This window comes from Dipodomys ordii, unplaced genomic scaffold (genome assembly GCF_000151885.1).
Source record: "Dipodomys ordii isolate 6190 unplaced genomic scaffold, Dord_2.0 Scaffold118, whole genome shotgun sequence".
NCBI classification, from domain to species: Eukaryota; Metazoa; Chordata; class Mammalia; order Rodentia; family Heteromyidae; genus Dipodomys; species Dipodomys ordii.
In genome coordinates this window covers 1,662,907-1,668,092 of record NW_012267334.1, presented here as the reverse complement: position 1 = coordinate 1,668,092, position 5,186 = coordinate 1,662,907, and positions in this window count along the sequence as shown.

Sequence of the window (5,186 nt, the reverse complement as noted above, 5' to 3'; positions counted from 1 at the left end):
TCTGCCTGTCCTTCTGTCCGTCTGTCTGCGCGTCAGCGCCCGCAGGAGGCGCCGAGGAAGTGATGTGCGCGGGACACCGCCACCCCTCCTGCGCCGCGCTGTGATGTCATCGCCGCCCGGACAGGGGGCGGGGAAGGGAGGGGGAGGGAGGGAGGACTGGGACGCCCACCCGCCAGCCACCACAGCCCAGCGGCTGACCACGGAGGGCTGGCCTGCCTCCCCTGCGGGGTGGGCAGGAGGGGGGAGGCTCGGTGGAGGAGGGGCAGGGGCTTTGAGGCTGAGGTTGGCACAGGCACCCTGGAAGGCCTCAGTCCCCCAAGGGGTCCCCCTCACCCCCAGGGCTGAGCACGGCTGCCCGGCCCTGGGGGGTCCACGCCCTCCTGCCCCTGCTGCGGGGTGCGGGCCTTGGGACCCCTCTGCCAGCGTAAGCTGACCACGCATGCCTAGCTGCCTAACTGTGGGACCCCACGCCCTGGGGCTGTCCCTGGGGCTGCCCCTCCCAGCCTTGGTGTCCTGATGGATGGGGGAGTTGGGGGGCTCACAGGGAGGGCAGAGGGCCCCGTCCGGGGACCCCAGCCTCTGGAGTTTTGAGCGGAGGTCCTGACCCGTGAGTGCCCCCGCCAGGCACAGCCGGCGCCGCAGGGCCCCGGGCAGTTGCCCAGCTGAGGTCTAACCTGGCTCTGGCCCGCTCCCTGACCCAGATCTCAGCCCTCCTGGCATGGCTGGAGACCCTGGAAGAGTGGCCGTGAGCCACAGCGGACAGGAACCAGTCTGGGGGCGAAACGACTCCCAGGATCACCCCCGTCCCTCCCCAGAGCTGCCTGAGCCCGGGGGAGGATGCCAAGGCCACCCTGGCCAGATTCTCACAGACGCTGCCCACGGCACAGTGGCTTCCTGCACAGGAAAATGGCAACAAAAATAAACACAAGATATACAAGGCTCTGTTGGCCCTGAGTTGGTTTGTTTTTCCCAGGGAAGAGAGGCAGCAGGCAATGAGAACCATCTGTGCCTACGGCGATGTGGCTGGGGCTGGCGGTGTCCCCCGTGCCTCCCCCAGGCTGGCGGTGTCCCCCGTGCCTCCCCCAGAGACCGTGGGAGTGGGCAGGCCTGGCCCAGGCCTGACCCCAGCAGGGAGCCATGGCTCAGGGCTGGGCCTCCTCCTTGCTGCCTCCCAGGGCAGGAGGCCCACCTGGGGCGGGCCTGGCTCTGGCCAATGCAGGTCACTGAACCCTATAGTGGGTGTGGGGGTGGGGTGCCTGGACCACAGCAAGTGGTAGAGGGCATTTCCCTTCTTCCTGGAGGCAGAAAGGTGGGGTCTCATCTCAGCAATCTCAGGCAGGGACACTAGCGCGGGCTCCAGCACTGCATGGTGCCTGGCTGCACTGCTGTGTGGCTGGTGCAGGTGGTTTTCCCTCTCTGAGCATCAGTGCTGTAGCCTTTGAATGAGGCAGGCAGCACTGAAGGCTGAGTTCAGGGCCTCCCCCGAGCTGCTCCAGTGTCTGCACACACGTTGATGTCCACCTACCCTGTGGTTGTGCTGGACAAGGGGTACCCGGCGGGATTGGGGCACAGGACCCACCAGAACTGCGCGGTGGGGTGCCACCCACCCCGGGACCTGTCCAGAGACTCCTGAGGCTCCTCCCCGAGGGGGCAGTACACATTATGTCCCTGGTACACATCATTCCCAAAGGAAAGGGGGCTCCCAGGCAGGGCAGGACGATGGGTCTGGGGAAGGCAGAGCTCCAGACTCCCAACCTGCCACTCCCACCCTTCCCGCCCCTCTGGTGCTGACCAGGACCTGCCGTGGCCTCTGTACCACCTAGGCCCGCTCCCCCAGCCACTCAGGCCTCACAAACAGCCTGGCACCTGCCACATCGCTCTGTGGGTCCCCCGTGGGCACGGTGCCCGTGGGACAGAGGCCTCTCCTTGGGCCAGGCCCTCAGGGGCCTGATTCCCAAAGGATCTTAGAAGACAGTTTTCCATTCTGAGGGTGCCTTCTAGCCCCAACCAGCGGCTCAGCCAGAGCCCAGCTGGGGTTATAGCCGGGCGTCAGCCAAGCCATGGCGTCCAGAGCGCCAAGGCCTTAGTGTCAGCCGCCAGCGCCTCCCCTGTGGCCACTTGCCCCGAGCCTCCTGAGATCACTCGGCACCGGTGGCATGCGCTCTTCCACCCGGGGGACAACGGGTCCCGCCCAAGACCACCGGCCAGGCTGCGGGGAACGGAGCTCAGCCTTGGTTTCCTGACTCTACACCCAGCCTCATCCTGAACCAACATGCAGAGATGGCGGCAGGGTAGCTCCCAGGCTGTGAGCTCTGGGCACGAGGAGGCCAGGCTCTGAGCGGCGGGCAGCGGCTGCTGTGGGCCCTGGGTGAGAGCCAGGAAGGCCGAAGGAAGCCATGGCCCAAGCCACTCCAGAACAAGGCACCGGCGGCAGCCCCCTGGGGCACACCCCCCGCCGCCTGGAGGGTCACATTGTCCCAGAGGGTGTCCTGATCCCACCCTCCTCCCCTGCCCTCTGCAGGGCCCAGAGCAGCGGCAAACACCCCAGGTGCCCACCGTGGAGGTGCCCAGCCCAAGCCAGGGACTATGGCTCCTCACCAGGCTCTGCCATACACCTTAAGGTGGAGTGGGAGAAGGGACGTAGAGTGGACAGGGTGGGGGAGAAGGAGAGAGGGTAATGTGCCCATGGGCACACGTGCACATGCGCGCACACACACACATATGCCCCACTCTACTGCTACTTCCAAGTAATCTTCAAGGCTGGGCCAGGGGCTCGCCCCCTCAGATGGGGCCTGCCCCACTCTCTGCTGCCCTGCGCCCCCAGAGCCAGTGTCACCCCCGCTGTGTCTTTTCCTTGATGGCCTCAGAGTCCCCAGGGAGCAGGGCTGAGCGGCCCGGCGTGGCCCCTGTGGGAGCCCACAGAGGACACGGGAGATGACCCTCGCACGCACAGGAAGGAGCTTGAGGTGTCATGGGGCAGCGGCAGCTCCGGGCGGGAGGCTGGCCCCGTGGCATTCCTGGGGAGCTGCTGGCAGCTTTGTCACCGGTGACGTCCCCAGGGCCTGAGGCACAGGCGGGCACACTGGAAGCAGTCACTGCTCAGTCACTGTGGCAGGGTATCTGTGGTCTTGGCTGGCCTCCTGCCAAGCTGTGCCCGTCGGGCCTGGCAGAGGGATGCGCGCGTGCGCACACACACACGCGCGCACATACACACATGTACATGCACACACACAAACATGTGCATACACACATGCACTCATACACACGCACACACACGCACACGCACGCATACACACACGCACCACACGCACGCACGCACACACGCGCACACGCACACACACGTACGTCTCCTCTGCAAGCCTCTATACTGACCTCAGACCCAGTGACCGACTACCGTTTTCCACAGAGACCCTGAGCTGCCCTCAGCCGCCTCCTCCTGCCCTCAGGCCTGCTTCGTACAAAATCAAGATAGGAGCCGGGCACTGGTGGTTCTCAACTGGAATCCTAGCTGCTCAGAAGCTGAGACCGAGGATCGCGGTTTGAGAAGTCAGCACGGGCAGACAAACCCGAGACTCTGATCTTGTTTACCAGTAAAGAGCTGGAGCTGGAGGGGCGGTATGGTGCCATCCTTGGTTGAAAAAGCTAAAGGAGAGCACAGGGCCCTGAGTTCAAGCCCCAGTACTGGCACAACAACTTAAAAAACAAACCATCAGGAGAGTCCACAGGACATGGTCCAGGCCCCACGGCCCCTCTCCGTTTGGCACTGACAGTGAAGTTCAGAACCAACCCATTTTATGCTTAGGGGCAAGCGTGCAGCTCTGGTCCCAGGTACCAACACCCCCCGATCTGCGGCAGCCGCGGAGCCCGGACAGGCGGGGACCGGGGACAGTTAGAATGTGGATGAGGCTGCGGGCATCTGCTGAGCTTCGTTGTGTGAGGCAGACCAGTGCGGGCGGCCGCCGGCTTTCCTGGAAGCTCCAGCTTGTTTTCTCTGATGTGTGTTTTGTGCTGGGGCTGAACTTAGGCCTTGGCACTTGCTGGGCAAAGCCTCTATCACTTGAGCCAAGCCGCTGCCCCTTTCCTAGCCTTTGTCAATCCCGGGGGCTTGAACTCATTGTCCCTGAGCTGTTTTGTGCTCACGACTACTGCTCTATCACTTTGAGCCACAGCGACACTTGTGGCTTTTTGGTAGTTTAATGGAGAGAAGAGTCTCACGGACTTTTCTGCCCTGAAAAGATCTTCCCGAGTAGCTTCCTGGGCAGTTAGGATTACAGGCGTGAGCCCCCGGCGCCCGGCAGCCCCAGCTCTTTTAAGAGCTGAGTCTCGCTGTGTAGCTGGGCTGAAGCACATTGATTGTCCTTTACCCAGGTGGAAGGAAGGAAGCCGAGGAAGCCGAGGGGCTGAGTCCCCTCTGCACTGCCTCGGAGGCTTCAGATGCAGGTGGCCACGTTTCTGGGCTGTGCCACCTGTGTGATGGAGTGTGGCCAGCTCCTCCTCCCCCCTCCAGCCTTCTACAATGGAGGGCGTGGCCAACCAGGCACCATTGCCCTGGGCCCCTTCCCTGGGTCCCATTCCAGACACACCCGCTGCCAGGGCGGATGTGCCGGACCCACTCCACCCGATGACGGGCGGACGTGACTCGAGCCACAGGTGGCCGGAACGTGCCACGGGCGTGGCCTGTGCTGCTTCCAGGGCCTGAACTGGCCGCTCTGTCCCGCAGGCGGGTGCAGGTTCAGATCACGGCCTTTACTGGGGAGGGGAGGCCCAGCAGCGCTCCTGCCCTCGGGCCTCCGGAGCTGGTGCGGATGAGACCTCACCGCCAGTGCGGGTGCCTGAGCCCTGGCCTCTGCACCGCCGTCCTCACCGGCGCCCATCACCTGCCACCTCGTCCACGGAGAGCCTCCCATGGGAGGCTTTGAACAACGTCTGGGTGGCAGGCGGGACGGCAGGGCATAGCTCCGGGCAGGACTGTAAATATGGACCAGGATCGGCGATGGCAGGCAGAATGCAGGGTGACAGACGGCTCTCTGGGGGGAGGCTGGGCCAAGGCGCCCCGCTCCGGGGGAGTCTGCCATCTGGCTGCTGCCCAGCCACGTTCTCGGCACCCCGGCCTGCTCCTCCACCCCAGGCTGCCCTGCCGGGAGAGGCAGGTGCTCAGGGATCCCCTGCACGGGCTGCCATCATCC